The sequence below is a fragment of the Strix aluco genome, chromosome 14 (assembly GCF_031877795.1).
Source record: "Strix aluco isolate bStrAlu1 chromosome 14, bStrAlu1.hap1, whole genome shotgun sequence".
Taxonomy (NCBI): domain Eukaryota; kingdom Metazoa; phylum Chordata; class Aves; order Strigiformes; family Strigidae; genus Strix; species Strix aluco.
Genome location: NC_133944.1, coordinates 1,740,380 through 1,756,363, shown reverse-complemented (window position 1 = coordinate 1,756,363; position 15,984 = coordinate 1,740,380). Strand labels below are relative to the sequence as shown.

Here is a 15,984-nt window from a genome sequence, read left to right as displayed (position 1 = left end):
CCCCCTGACCAAAGGGGTTCACATATCCTGTATGCTGCATCAAATATCTGTCCCATGCCTCAAACTAAAGTCAATTCCAGCTTAAATCATACAGCATTTTTCAAGTCTTGCAAAGCCAGGAAAATAACCAGAAGTTTCTTGCGATTAAGACTGCCTGTTTTATTTCAAACAACAAGAGGTACCCAGTTTTGGTTTAAACGTACAAAACAACGCCAGCGATCGCGCCTGAAAACAACTCACGGCAATTTCATGAAAAACACAACGTTTGCACAAAAAGGAAGTTGTTGAAAAAGAAAACACGGGCCCAGAGGAAGCAGGTTTGTTCTTCCGCGGCACAAACAAGGGCCGTGCTGCGGGGACCGGCACCTCCGGTGGCACCCGGCGCTCCCGGAGCGGAGCAGGAGAAATTTCCTCAACTTCGGTGCAGATCCCCAGCGCAGTCACAGAAGCTGGGGTAGGGCAACGGCAACAGCCAAACCCCTTCACATTAGCACGATTGAGGCAAAGACAAGACAGAAAACGGTAATTAAGCTTCAAGCAGTGAAAACCAGCAGTGACCATTTTCTTCAACTTTTCTGCACTATGAAAATCAGGAGAATTCCACCCAAAACTCCAAAAGGGGGGAACTGGGACAGCCGTGGGAGGAACAAGCTGGTTTCCATCCCAGAGCCAGCACCACCCCAAAAAATTGGGATTTGACCAGGGGCTGAGCCCGGAGCGCACAGACCACGTGCTGCTGCCACCGCGTCAGCGTCTTCGGAGCCTTTACATCCTCTCCGAATCCAGGATTATTTCCATGGCAACTATCTGGAGAACTTATTAAGTAAAAAAACCAAGAACAGTTTGAACACACAGAACCTACATTCGTATCGTACTAGCTGACTAAATTAGCAGCGCTAAGATTTATAGTAATCAAAATAGATCATGTTCTAGAGACTCAATCTTCTCTTTGCCACAGCTAAAAAGAAAAATCTGATAGTAATACCAATGCAGGGGGAAGAGGAGAAATTATAGGTTCTCTAAGACCACAGCCCTATATCAAGCCAAGTCTTATCCCATTCAAGTGGTTCAAGAGACATTATTTTAATATCTGACAGTTCAAGTGCTGTTAAATAAGGCTGAGTTTCCGAGAGATGACAAACTTCATTGCAAGGCACCTACTACAGAATCAAAAAGATGGCTATCACATGGCACAAAGCCGTTCTCTAGTATAAAAAAATTCACTGAATCACCTCAAATTTGTACAAAACCAGCCCGCATAACTTGGAATCCTGCCCTTCCAAGCTTTGTGCAGTAGTGGGTATCGCCCGCCCAAAGCAGGGCTCGCACAAGCGCCGTCCCATGTGCGCGGGCTGATGCGACAGACGCAGAGCATCAGGCCTGATCCCGACCAGACCCGCAGTGCCAGCGTGGAAAGCCACTGGAGCTGGCTGCATTCCTGTGCTCATTTACAAGCTAATCATCTTCCTCACTTCACTCGGGCATTAGTTTAAACAGAAAAGGAAAAATCGGTGGTCCTTTATCATATTTAACTTGAAAGATTCATGAGTTTGGAATATTTGCTCTGAGAAAGGACAATTTGCTTATTAAAGCTGATTTCAAATAAATTAAAAATTAGCAAAACCTTATTGCAACACTGAGAAGGATTCATCTTTCTCAATTTGATTATTCTGTAACCAAATTCCTGTCTCCTTCCAGAATTGTTCTGCAAAACAGCAAAGGAGGCGCGACAGAGCACTCAGGAAGGGTCATAAACAAAGTAAAGGGCGTCTGCCTCCAGCACGGAGCACGCTCCCGGCTACACGCATCCCCTGCAGAGGGGCTGGGGGCACGGACACGCCGAGCAGCGGGCTCACCCCACGCCAGCAAGGACGCAGCACCCAGATGCGGGGTTGGAGCAGTCTGTCTGGGGGTGGAGGTGCAAACTGAGCAGCAGCCTTCTCTCCCAAACTCGCAGGAATTTAGTGGCTACCTGGGTGCCGGCGCGAGGCACGGGGATGAGTAAATTACCAAAGTTTTGGCAGTGCTCAAAAAACAAATGCTGCCTGAGAATTTCCTAACAGCAATTCAGAGTGAGAAGTCTTAACAGGAATGATTTTGAAAGTGCTCTACAAAAAAAAAAAAAAAAAGCAGTTAAATGAACTGTTGGCTCCGTCTCTAAGTCCAGTCAGGGAGATTATATGCATTATTGATTTACCTTAGAACAACTTGGGAACTCATTTCCAATGGTTTCTAATGGAACCTGGATTTTCTCAGTCCTAATCTGCCTGGTGAGGTTGAGCCTCCTGCAAGGAAATACAATACCACAGCATTAAAATGGCAGCTGTCAGATGCACAACAGCCCCATTCATTTAATGAAGATAGTGCAACGGTGATAGGGATTTTTAAAGGCTACTCCAAAAGGCTCCTTTGCAATTAAATAGAGTGGTGAGAACAGGGCGGTGAGGACGGCCTGGTGAGTTCTCGGCCTGGTGAGTGCCTACAGAGAACGGCAGAGACCTGCATGTCTGGGGATTTACAGAAACCAAAAGGAGGTTATGAAAACTTTATTTTTGTAGTATCAGCTTGCACACACTATCTATAGTCCTTTCAGAAGCAATGCTGATTAGTGGTTTGAGCAGAGAAGTGGCAGTTTTGAACCTCAGCTCCATTGCCGACTCAGCCACAAACATACAAACCATTTGGGCAAGTCAGTTTTTCAACAGCCACAGCTGTAAGAGGCGCAGAGTAATGCTCTGGTTTCTATTCTTAGCAAAGCACGGGATGGAGACAGCAAAGCATATGTACCGCCAGTAAACAATCCTTCCGTATGATAATCGAAGCCATTTTAAAATAGTAAGTTCCCATCTGAACAAATTAAGACCTTTACGAGGGTGCACGAGCATCAGCCCCCACCTGCAGATGTGACGCGCTCAGAGCACCTGAGAAAAGGGAGCTGGTTTGGGGCAATTTCAGCCCAGAAATGGGCGATCTGGGCAACAAGCAGGCGCCGGAGCCTTCCTCCCCATCTCCCACCGTGCAGGGGGACTCGTGGCGCGCCGGGTCAGGCCACGTCCTGAGCACCAGGCCCAGCCGCCTCGGGAGAGGGACAGCCCCCACCTCAGCACCCCAACGCTGGGAACGTGCCCCGCTCCCGCACCATGTGCTGGGTGGTACAGGATGGAAGGGGGGAGCAGGGGAGTCCTCACCCCCCCAGGGCCGGGGAAGGGGACTGTGACCAGGACAGCACACCGTGTTAACCTCTGCTTCACCAGCAAAAGCTCCTCCACTTTGGGAAATGTTATTTCCTCAACAAAACACACTGTAGTGGGCTCAGCCTTCTGAAAACGGGTGAAAAGAGGGTTATTATCCCTTTATGTACCTAAAGCTAAAAGAAAAATATTTTTCTTAGCCCTTACAGAAAAAGATTCCTTTAATACCAAACCAAGTAGGGAATATTGTAGCCTGAAAGGAGGCTTCCAGAAAGGTGTGAGCATAGAAAACAGAAGCTCATAGCAGGAAGGAAATAGTAACATTAGCTACAGACTTTGAATACACACGCAGATCTGCATCACTGAGCATGAACAGTGAGCAAAATATTCAGTGCCAAAGAACAAAAAACAACATTTGATCCTCAGCTATTTTCAAAATTCATCTGCAAACGCATCCTGCCTTAAGACAAATGAAAACCAAGGCACGATGGATATATGGCAATTAACTGCAACCATTATTTTTATTCTTTGTAGTGTCTTGCTAGAAAACAAACACTGCCCTTAGCCCTGAGACATCCCGGGGAAGCAGCCGGCCGCTTGCAAAAATCACTGAGCATTATATTCTGCCCCTTCTCCAGTTTAATGTCTTACCCCGCAGCTTCAGAAGCTCCTGGCTCCGTCCTTCCCCCTCCCTTCCCGTTCTCCTCCAGCTCCCTCCCCTCCCAGCAGCGGTGCTGTAGCGTGCCAGATGTCAGGCTGACCCCGCAGCCGCTGTTTCGGGTCAGTTATCGGGTTTATGGTGCAAGGGGAGTGGTGAGCTCCGGCGGTGGTTCCCATCTCACCAGGCAGAGATGGGACAGCTCCACCGCGCTGGCGATGGGGTCTGAGCACTGCTAGCAAATTTACTTCCAGGGTTGGGTTTTTTTTCCTCCTAATGAACTGGCGGCAGCAGAGCCAGCAGGAAGTTTGAAAGACTGTTCACGCAATGAAAGCCTTCGGCACCCAGAGCCGGGTAAGGTGACCCTTGACTATGCTAAGCATCAGTCATTCGTCGAAGTGTCACTTACTGCACGAGGGGAACGGATGACCTGAATGTCTCCTGCAAGAATAATTGCACACTGAAGGCAAGGGCTAAAGTTTCTGGAGAAGGGAGGCTGCTGTTTGCTGGGAGGGAGATGCCGCAGCACTCCGAGGACCATTCCAAAGACACCGGGCTGCTGCAAGGAGCCGTCAGGGAACTCGGGATGTATTTAAAATGAACCCAGACCTATTCTGGACCAAACTACGCTCCTTGAAGGATGATGCCCCCGATGAAGGAACGGCTCCAAGGCAACGGTATGCAGTTTGCTGGAAGGAAAGGGAAAGCTTCAAGCCTGACATAAACCAGGGCTCAGATTCCTCTATCATACCGAGACTGCACCGCAGATAAGGCTGCGTCAACTTTTCCATTTGAGCACTCTCCCCTCTAAGGTTTACAGTCAGAGCGAAAATGTTTTGGCCAGGTGAAAACTCAACAGAGAGGCTCCCCAAGCAGGGAGCTGCCCGTGTAAAACACGACAATGTCACCCACCCAGACTTGTTTTCCCTCCACCAGGAAAAGGAAAAGTCTCATCTTCCTCCCCATGAAATTCTTCATGTTCCTCCGCAGCAGATAAGCCGTAGCCCTCCATCGGGCTGCTCATCTAGAGTTGAGAGCCATACAAAGTGCCCCACAACATCAAACAAGCCAAGGGACTGAAGCATGAATAGGTTAAACGTTAACCTAGAAGCTAAGAGGAGGGCATGTGACCGCAGCAGCGATCCTGCCCCAGTGCCCCAGAGCCAACAGCCCGGCTCCAGCCCAACGCCACTGTGAACAGGAGGAGCTGGCACCCACCATGCTCTGTTTTTGGAGATGAAGGGAGGTTTTGGACAATAAGCATGTTTCTCACCTCTAGACTCCATCTCCTGTGGGAAGGGGAGCAAGAAGAGCAAGGTGGAAGGTGGCTCCTGGACCCCCCCATCACCGTGCCCAAAAGCAGGGTGCCCGCTCTCCCCACCACACCGCAGGCTCCTCCGGACACAGTCTCCTGGTTGTGCAGAGCGAGGGGCAGCAAACCCAGCTTGCAGGCTGCCAGCTCACACCCGTGCGGCGTCTTATTTTTGTGTGTATCAAACTATGAAGATGCTCCATTTCCCAGGAAAGCACCAGAGGAGCCCGGCTCCCCCACGGCCCCCAGGCCCTGGTGCCTGCTCCTGCTCCGCAGGTGGGTGCAGCACCCAGCACCCAACCCCGTGTGCCGGGGAAGTTTTGGGGCCTGTTGACGTGCGTGGGGGATGGGGAGGTATTTCGGTACCAGTGAGCGGCACAGCCCTCCCCCCCCGCATGCTTCACTGCAGTTATCCCTGAAGACAGAAAAATTTGTGCTTGTTTTTCTGCTGCTGCTGAGCAGCTAGGAAACGTCTCCCACCACAGAGAGCCGGAATAAATCCCGGCTTCTGAAGCAGCATCTGAAATCAGCTTCTCTCCAATCTCCATCACAATTTCAAACCTTTAATTTACTGAGGCTGGAGTGAAAGCAGCGTTTGTGTTTGTTTACCGGCCACAGAGGAGCTCTGAGCACTCACAGTTTATCACATTTACCCAACAGATATATTCCGGGGAGCTTCTTGGACCGGCCATGACTTATCACAAATTACCAGTCCCTTAACTTTTCCTCCCTGTTCCCAGGAGAGCCCAGGGACCTGTCCCTGGATGGCCGGGCGAGACGCCCGCGCACACGGTGCTTCCAGCAGCCTTTGGGGAGCACTTGAAATGAGCCTGGGTTTCTCTGTTTCAGAGTTCAAATGAAAAAAAAAAAAACCAAAAACCCACACACAGAAAGGAAGAAAAGAACCTGATTTTATTCTTCTTCCTCTGTTAAATCTTGGAGTGCCAGACCAAGACACAGCAGTTATCGCCTGGGGAAGCACCCTCGCAGGCTCTGCAGAGGCCATGTGGAGTCTGGAAAACTTTCCCCCGTTACCTTCAGTGAATTTACGATTCGCTGCTCTATGTCAGTAAAGCAACTTTGTTCTTTCTGGAGGGAACGGACAGATTGCAGGAGAAAACTATATCCCAATTGCTGCCAAATTCCACAGATTTAGTTATTAGTAGGCAATTAGGAACCATTATTAACACTTCCTACTACGTTAAGCTCCATTTGCACCACATCTCTGCGCCAGCCTGGACGCTTCCGACGGAGCGGCACTCCGGCTCCAACGTGCACGTGGCATCACGTACTGAAAACTGTGTCTTCCTGCTCACTGCCTCCTGGGCCCCTTCTCCGCAGATGTATTTAATGCAGTTGTCTTACAAAATAAAATCGCAAGTAAAAATACAGAGATTAAAAATGAGTTGGGGGGGGGGGGATAAATAAAAGCACGGCTGTACAAAGGAAAAACAATTTTGCTCTTGTTTTTTAACTCACAATCAACATCTGAGCTATTCAGGAAACTGGTGCACTGCCCTCCAACCAACTTCAATTAGGGAATTCAAAAGCAGTCAGACAAAAGAATGCCTGGGAGTTACTGCACCGCACAGAGATATTTTTAGCAAGAGCTGGGAGGCTGTTTGTGGGACACTGCTTTACTTCTATTGCATTTCAGCTTTTTGTATTTACATTTGCAGGACAGTAACATTTACTAGGTCAGGGGGAAAAAGAGGAGAAGCAACATAAATGATGCAAAACATTTTGCTTTCTGATACTCTTGGAAGGTATTTCAGCAAAAGCTGATGAAGACCAGAGCGAAGCAGAACAAGATTTGCCTCCATCTGCTTCGAAAACTGTCTTTCAGCAGCAATCTCAAGTCACTCCTTTGAAAAAGGGGGTGTAAACTAGTACATGCAGCCCCTGGAAAGGTCCGTACGCCCCACACGCCCCGGCAGAGCGCGAGGCTGCCTTCGCCCACGGCAAAGCTGCAGCTGAATCCGTCCGGTGACCTCTCCCCACCCCCTGGTCACCAGATGGATTCACAAACGGCACGACGGCGACGCCAACACTGGGGCGGGCTATCGGCACTGACCCCCATCCCAAACCCCCGGCCACAAACGCCGTCCAGATCTTCAGTCCGGAGTGCAGAAGCGCACGACCCAGCCCCAACGAGCCGCTTCTCTTTTTCAGAAGCCATTTCCTAAAAATACCAAGCTGCGGCCACCCTCCCCTCCGCGGGCTCGCCAGCGCCGCCGGGAAGGCGCCTGCCGCGAGCTGGGAGGCGAAGCCCAACGCCCTGAGCCCCGCGTGAGGGGTGCAGGGCCGGTTTTGGGGAGTCGGCGGGCGCCCCGCTGCCTGCGCTATCGGCATCGCTCCTCCAGCGCAGCCCCCTCTTCCGCTCCCTCCCACCACTGCGGCAGCGCAGATGGCAGCAGTGTGACCTCGCTGTTCCTGCCTCCTTGTTTTGATCCTGCAGTCTTGATTGTTCAGGCTAATCCCACACTCCCAGCCTTGGCTGCCAGCCAGGGCTGTTATTAATGGCACAAAAGCTTCTCATTCCAGCTACTTCTACATCCGCTAATGCTGTTGTTCCCTTCTCTCACTCCCCCTCTTGCCACATTACAAACTGGAGCTGGAATATATTTTACATGGGGAAAAAAAAAAAAAAAAACAACAAACCCCTCTCTGATCATCCTCGCACGCTGAAGGCTCCACCAGAACCATACAGGAAAGGCTCATCAACTCCAAATGCCGACACCAAAGCAGTAAGACCACCCTGCTCATCCACTGATCGGCTCCGAAGCGATAAACGCCATACAGACGTGGGGAGTTTCCAACAAATCCCTGAAGGAAACCCAGGATCCCAGGCAGCAGGACGCACAGCTGCCTGCAGGGCCCGGGGGCTGGAGAAACACCAGCACTGACTGGAGGGCCGAGGACCGGCAGCACCGTGGCCGCAGGCGCGCAGCACCCATCTGCTCTTCACCTGCATTCCTGCTCATCTCTGTGCAACAAATTCTAGATTCAAATAACCGTAAAGCCCTCAAAAATCACGCACTGAAAGACGGCTTCAAACTATTTGCAGTTTAGCCCCTCACGTGCCAGTCTCTGACTGCAGGTCTCTCTCTCTGCAAGGAACACAGAGTCCCCTGGGCAGGGCCTGGGCCGTACTCGGGTACGTCCCCTGCGCCTGGCGAAGGCTGCGCACAGCGAGCCCACCCCGACTGCTCCACTTCACCTCACCCCCCTCCACTCTAGAACCTCCCCAGCCAGAGGTCTGCAGGGCTGGAGCCCTGTGGCAGGGACGGGTGGTTGGCCTCACCCACCAGGGGGGCTGCCAGCACAATCCTCGGGTGCAGGTCCCACATCAGCTCGACTCAGGGCTGGTTTGGGAGGGGAAGGGGCAAGGATATTCATCAGGGCCTTCTGATCTACCGGAGACCAGCCCTGCCCCACCACGCACAAACCCCTCAGTGGCTGCTGGGACACAGCTCGCGGCGCCTGTGGCTTGCCCAAAAAGTTTGGTGGTGAGTCAGCCAAGCAGGCCAGGTCCTCAGCACGGCGCTCGCCGCACCAAGGGCCACCAAGCTGAAGGGAGGTTTAGAGTTGGTTTAAAGTGCAAACCCAGCACAAAGTGTGTGTCCCTGGGACCCTCCTGGGCTGCAGAGCAGCCAGCATGGCCGGTGCTGGGACGCTGCTGGCGGGGAGCTACAGGCTGGTGCAGTGTCTGAAGAAACCTGCCCAGTTTTCAGCCCAAGCTGTCGCCCTGGTGAGATGATTCACCATTCTGCCCTCGCTACTTGTCGAAATGCGGGAAAGGCGAAAAGCAGCTACGGGAACATTTCTTCTGATTAGGAAGGTCAGTACATTTTTAATAAAGGGCTCTTTAAAGATAATCTCATTTCAGTATTTACACGTTAAAGAGGTTACAGAGATCAAGACGTAATGAAGTCAAGACGGAGAGGACAGTAAGAGCGCGGCTGGGATGTCGCAGCGAGTGGCATCTCTAGCCGGCTGGTGTGGACCAGGGGAGAGGTAAGGCAGCGGGGCACAGAGCCCCGTACCCCAGCAGAGCAGGCAGCTCAGGCACCGGGAATGACTGGCTGTTGCTCACTCACAAAAAAATCAGTAGCAGATTTCTGAACGCAACCAGGATCTCCAGCTTCTCTTTCTCATCCGGCACAGCCCATCGGGAGCCCCGGCACCTGCCCGCTCCTCCCTGGGCACACTGCTGGCACACTCGGTCTGACGGGCTTGTGCAAGCACTCGCGCTCTCTCCGCGAGCGACTGCGCGCCTCCTCCCACCCCATCCGACACAAACATCTTCAAACGCCGCAGCAGCTTGTACTATAGGCAGAGCCCTTGTTTACCAGCACGCAGGCCTAATTTAAACTCCTTAAGTCATCTCCAGCCTTTCGCTATAGCAACCCCAGTGAATCTTCCCACTGTAATATGTGCAGAGCAGCTTTGCATCAGAGCTTTGCATCGGCTGAGGTTAAATCTGACTTAACTAAAAACTGAAATATCTGCCAGCAGCTCCCAGTGTCAGCAGTGGAGTTTCATGAAAACTCTGCTCCAAAGGCAGAGCTCCGGCGTGGCTCTTCATGTGCCACAGATTAATCCTGAGGAATTAAAAATTCTCCTGAAATGCTCAACTCCCACTCCTCCGGGTATTTGAGGAAACCTGCTCTTGTTCTCCTCTGTTCTACATGCACTGGGTTTCTGTAACGGGCCCGATACACTGTTTGCTTTACAACAATTCAGTGCAATGGCTCGGGGATGGGGGGATACACACCAGCTCTGGGTACAGCAAATGGGGTCACCGGGAAGAGAAAGTTTATGTCAAGTTTGGGATCATTTCTTTGCTGTGCTAGAGAAAATTTTGGTGCCTGTTCAAAATTCCCATGCTTCATTGCAGAGGGTGCAAGAGACTAAAAATCTTTATTTAAAACTACTTAATAGCTGCAAGATCAAGCAGAACAGAAGAAAAAAAATCTGAGGGAAATATTACTTCTAGAGCTGAAACAGCACTTGAAGTCCCCATCAAATAACTTTCAGCTGAGGTTGCATAGAACCAGGAGGAAGGAGGGAAACCAGCAGGAATTACCAGATCACAGGGGGGCAAAGCAAAGATATCCAGAACCGCAGGTATTTAGCAGAGCTGCATCAATAGCAGGTAAGCTGGAGTGCCCTCGGTGAAGCAACTGCTTTTCAAGAAGTAATTAGTGGAGCTGGCAAGAGTCACAGACATAAGAGAGAGAAGTGAAGAAAGAACAAAAATAGAAAAACAGTTCAAATTAATAAAAATCATTATTTTCAACGCCAAAAGGACTTGCTGCAGTCATCTCAGCAAACAGCCCAACGGGTGACGGAACCTCCCTGAGTTAAATCTCCTTGCGTTTTCTACAGATATGGACCAACTACAGCCAGTATTCTAAAACCAAGACAGTATTTAAAGGAAAGCCTAATACCCTAAATTTTTAAGGGATGTGAGGTCTGCTACAACCACAAGCTCAGCTGTTTTCCTACCAGCAACCTCCCTAATAAATCTGGTGCTTTATTTTTCTGTTTCATTTCTTTAGCTTCAACTTCCAGCAGGCAGGGACTTTTTCTCTATTTTTAAAAAACATCCGGGAACAAAGCAAGCAGGACGGGTGTCAGGCAAGGTCGGCCCGAAACCTGAGGGCAGCAGATGTTTAGAAGGCGAATATACTCCCCAGCACCCTGCCCAGGCTCTGGCAGTCAATAACGGACAGGCTTCCAACCCACCAGATGCTCTCAACTTTCTCCTTGCTAAACTAAATAGCTTGTGTTTCCAGCTCCTAACACATGAAATGAGTCTTCTGAGTCCCATTCAACCAACCAGCCTCTTCTTTTCTTTTTTAAGAGAATACTATGTTAATCTCATTAGCTATGCTATTGCAAAGCCAGTCCGTGTGTTGGTCCCACCTACTACCCAAATAATCTCCAGTGGCTCCCATAACCCCAGGGGTACTGGGGAACAAGAAATATTACTGGGTTTAGGATAAACCCACCCTTATGGTGCCAGGCCAACGAAAACAGCAGTGGCCAGGGACCCTGATCATCCCTCCTACCATATCCCAGCGCTACTGAGCATCGCTTCCAGGTGAGCAGGGCCTGTCACGGGCATTACCCAGTCCTTGGCACCGGTCGCTCGTCCTGCCTGGCTCCAGCACACCCACACCTCAAGAATTTCCTTGCGCCACACCTACACCTACTTGCCAACACACCCCACAGCCTCAGCCATCTCCAGCCCCACACGAGACTCCCCTGCACACAAGTAACAGCCAGTAACAGCTGATGGCTGAGCTCTCCAATTTATGTAAAATTATCGAGCTCAAATAACAAAACACTGAGGGTCTCGGGTGTGCTTGGCCATCATTTGCCTTGACGCTTGCTTGTAACATCACCATTATTCAGGACATCTTTTGGTGAGAAGCCAAACCAGAAATCCCAACCAGCGCAGTCATTAGTTCTGCCCCATCTTATGTTCAGCTACAGCCAAGAACAACAGACACACGTTCCGTGACCCCAAACAAGTTCACGTGGGAAAACGGTGTTTAAAACGCAGAGAGTCACATGATGGCAACACACCTACACAAAATGCTCAGGCCTGCACCTGGGGAAAAAATTTAATCACCAGTTTCTGCTTCCCCACAGAGCCAAGGCACCACCTGTGTCCAAAGCACTGTGTCATCTCTTCTCCAATGTGTCTGACCCAGCATGGGAGGCTCTGGAGACAAGGAGAAGCTGTGGCAGCCACCCGGGAGGACGATGGTATCAGTGCTGCACCAGGGATGTGGGGACGGGGGGGTGAGGATTGGGAAAGTGGCAAATCCCTCTCCGAGGGCAGGAGCACCGATGTCTGCACACACACAGCCTCTTCAGAAGAGTGGCAGTGGCATCGGGGAGGTCCACAGTGGCCAAGAGGGATGTCCCGATGGGACCACGCTCCCAGTGACAGTTTTCTGGTAGGTATAAGGAGCCTCACAGCAAAGGTGTCATCGTTCCCCCGTGCAGAGGGGCAGCCAGGGTCCCCCAGGAGGAAGCACCTTTGCTGATGTCCCGGCGGGTCCATGGGCAGGGCTGGGATGTGCAAGCAGAAACCAGGACAAGTATCACAGGCGTGGCGAGAGGGGAAGCGGGGCCTTTCACTGACTGTTCTAGATCTGGTTTTAAAAAAGATCATCCTTGTCCAGATCACTGACATCGATTCTGGTGAGCTTATCTGGTCGTTTAGAGCTGACAAAACAGACCAGGCGAGAACAAGTGACATTCCTGCTTCCCAATAGGTACAATCAAAGGGCACAAATACAGCAGAGGGAAAATCTGCACGCTGCCCTTCACAACGAGGCAGCAGCGCTGACCAGATGGGTCTTTAAATGGGATTAAGAGGAAGACAGCTCCAGTACACCCAGCCCTTTCCCTCCAGGGCTGGAAACTAGCCCTCCTTACAGCCAAGTCTCCACAACGGGGAACCAGACTTTTGCTCTTACCCTCTTTGTTCTTCCAAGCCACTTCCTCCCTCATGTTTACCTTACAGACCTGCCATCTCCCTCTGCCTCACAATTCCTCCTTCTTTGGAAAGTCTTTGAGATGCACATTATACAAGATACACAAAAATAAATTGTTTTTAATCCTCCAGATTCTAGTGCTCCCAAGCAAGAATCTTAAAGAGCTTTACAAACAATGGATTAAGCCTTAAGACTCCCCGGGAGGTAAGAAAGTGCCTCTCTCACAGAAGCAGAGGAAGGTGAGCGAGTCTGAAGGACGTACAATGCGACTTTATCATCAATGCACAAGTGACCTGTTTCTATACACACAAAAATAAGCGAGTCAATCACGGATCCATCATCAGTCTAGCGACAGCTTTGCCATTTCGCTACAGACTCTGCAGCAGCTCCAAACCCACCACAGCCCTTTCCAATGCCAAACACTTTCTTTCCCACCTTTCCGTATCAGAAGCGCTACTCAACACGCTGGGCCCAAAGCGAACCACCCCCAAGGACCACCGCAGGGCTTCTATTAAGATTTCATGACAACTAGCTTCCATTAGCAGGCACACAGGAAGCTTTCTCGGCGTGTATTTCGAGCAGCTCACCGGATGCAATGCTACTGAAAAAAGGCACCTTCTTGGTTTGCTCCTCAATGTTAAGATGACTTTGGGTCACATGCTCTGTAGCCTCAGACTCCAACCTATATTAACATGACATCAGGTATTCTTAGTGCATCCTGGCCTGTGAAGCCCTTATATTTCTTCCCCGATATATTTTGCATACATCTTGTAAACAAGCTTTACATCCTTTTGATCAGCGCTCTGCACGGAGCCCGGGGAGGGGGAGGAGACTTCCTGTTCCACTATTGCAATCGCTCTCAGCAACGTGCTGCGCTCAGCTCTTGCCGCCCCGTGAGCAATGATGAAATTTTCTATTTTGGTGGCTTTTTCTTCATATATTTGTAGGAAGCGGGCTGCGCTCTAGTCCAGCATTGCTGTTGATCTGAATGTATTTTTTTAATTCATTTTAAAGTGGCAGAGCAATTTGTTGCAGCATCTCCTTTTCACGCCAAGATGGCCAACTAAGAACCTTGTTCTCTAGCCAAACGTTTTCACACTACCTGGCTTCTCAGTTTCCTTGCCAGTTGTCTAAAAGCAGACGTTTTTGCAAAAGAACCTGTTTACAGAAAAAACAGACTCCTGTATGCAGTAAAGCACACCACCGTGTTTTCTCGCTATTGCTTATCTGAAGCTAAATCCGGTTTCTGCTTGCCCAGAGGCAATCAGCCAAATGCTCACCAGCTGATACCTCCCTGTACCTCGTGGCCACTTCACGTGCCCAAACCCTCGCTTCTCCTACGACTGACCGCCTCTGAGAGGTACAGCTGTACCGCGCCGCCAACGCAAGCGCCGATACGAAACACCCCGTCCTGGTTCCAGAGGCACCGCACCAGCTGAGGCTGCAGGAGGTTGGTATCTTCCTCCCTTTGGAAAGAGTAAACACCCCCTCCCCCAATTCCAGCAGCCATGGGAAGCCTAAGAACTACGTAAATGGTTAAAGGCTTGTGCTCTCTTGTGACTCCGGCTCACCACTTCCACGTCCTCCCTTTGCCAGCTCCTATGAGAAGCTTATAAAACCAGGACGCTGTAGGCAGCCTAGCTGCAACACAGGAATGTTATGTAGTCGGTTACTAATACGGTGTTTTGCATATTGTGTTTCATGACATGCTTTTACATGTTCAACGTCAACAAGGGGAAAAAATTGTCAGACCAAAATGAAGTCTTCCTAATAGGAGTTCTTAGCTATAGAGCTGGCTACCAGGTGCACTGCGAAGACCCCACAGGGATATTCCTGCATTCATTTCAACCCTTTCCCTTTGAGAACAATCTCAGTTCCTTTTCTAATTATTTTCTCTAGCTGAGGTCAGTGTGCTTCTCAGCTCTGCCCGTAGCAGGCTCGCGCGGGCTTCCACACGATCCACAGCTGGGACAGGTATCGTTCGCACAGAAACGTTTGCATTCGTCCATGAGACAAGCAGCGAGGACCTGGCAGATTTAGGATACTAAACAGGGAGGAAAAATAAACACAGCATAGATTCTTCTGGGTTAAACCACTTCCAAATTCAAGGGAAAGCAAATTTTTTCAACGAATAGAACATATTACATGAAACTGTGGGTGTGCTACTCTTACAGATGCTCTATGTGAACCAAAATTTGCTGAAATTATTACAGAAACATTCCACCATCTCCCAAAATAAGCATCTTTGTGTATCTTTGCCTGGCTAAATTATGAAAAAAACCTGCATAGTGGAGCACAGTTTCCATTTCCTCGCACACTCCTACCAGGGCTGTGCTTACAAGTAAACGCACCGACCTTTTCTCAAAGAAATCAGTGTTTGCTGTTCCTTATAAATTTGCAGAATTTTGGCTCATTTCCATTTCACCCACTTTTGAATACGACGCTCCCCACCCCCACACAACTGTTCCTTTCTGAGGGATGACAGGCTATCCAAAAAAATAACAGGAGTGCTCGAGCTCCTCGTTCCCTCCCTGGACGGCGTCGCTCCAGCGGCAGACAAAGGAGCACCGGGAATTTTGGACCAACCTGTTGCAGAGAGCACCTCACCTTAGTTCAATGTACCAATTTCTCCTGACCTCCGATAACGACATTTTTCCAGCACTCCCTTCAGCCCAGATTTCCTATGCATTCATTTGGGGCACATTTTAATCCTTTATTATTTTCCTACCAAAAATTGGACCTCAAATCTCTTACGAAAGGCACCGGCGATTACTAGAAGGATCGCCCTGCAACCTTGCTCTGTTTTTCCGTCACTGCTGATGTGGTACACAAAGAATGAGATTTTTCAATTTGTTTTGTCCATGAGCCAAAAATTCCTTTTAATGGACTGAATATGGTGCCTGTGCTAGTCTCTCACCGCTCCAGCTCAACTCTCACTTACAACAGTCACTGCCTACAACGCGGAGTTGGCCTCCTTTTGCAGGAAAATAAGGCCAAACCAGCTTGAAAGCATGTTTGGAATCTGGAGATTAATTCCATGTAAACTAATGCATTCAAACCCCTTTGTACAGCTTCAGAAAGGGCTGTCTGATCCTGACGAGAAGTAGGGCAGCGCATACCCATGCCGTACGATGGGGAGGCAAGCAGGGCTGCCTCCATTTTGAAACTCTTTCCTAAACCTCGCAACCATTAATAAAGAAGCGTCTTGCCCTGGCGAGCCAGCTCCGCTGCCGCTCGGCCAGCTGCCCACAACCCCGGGCCGTCGCACTCGCTGCCCGGGCAGGCAAGGCACCCACTGCCAACCGG

General features: G+C 50.2%; 1 protein-coding gene across 10 annotated transcripts in view; it reads right to left on the bottom strand.

Annotated features, from left to right (window-relative positions):
* The window catches only part of ANKRD11 (ankyrin repeat domain containing 11), a 155,958-nt gene that overhangs the window by 68,850 nt on the left and 71,124 nt on the right, over positions 1-15,984 (bottom strand). For 6 of the 10 annotated variants that reach the window (XM_074839225.1, XM_074839229.1, XM_074839223.1 and 3 more), the window contains one exon: positions 2,198-2,285. The exons of the other annotated variants lie outside the window; for them this stretch is intronic. The gene's annotated coding sequence lies outside the window, so the exon portion shown is untranslated. The remainder of the gene's footprint in view (positions 1-2,197; positions 2,286-15,984) is intronic. 10 annotated transcript variants of the gene reach the window in all.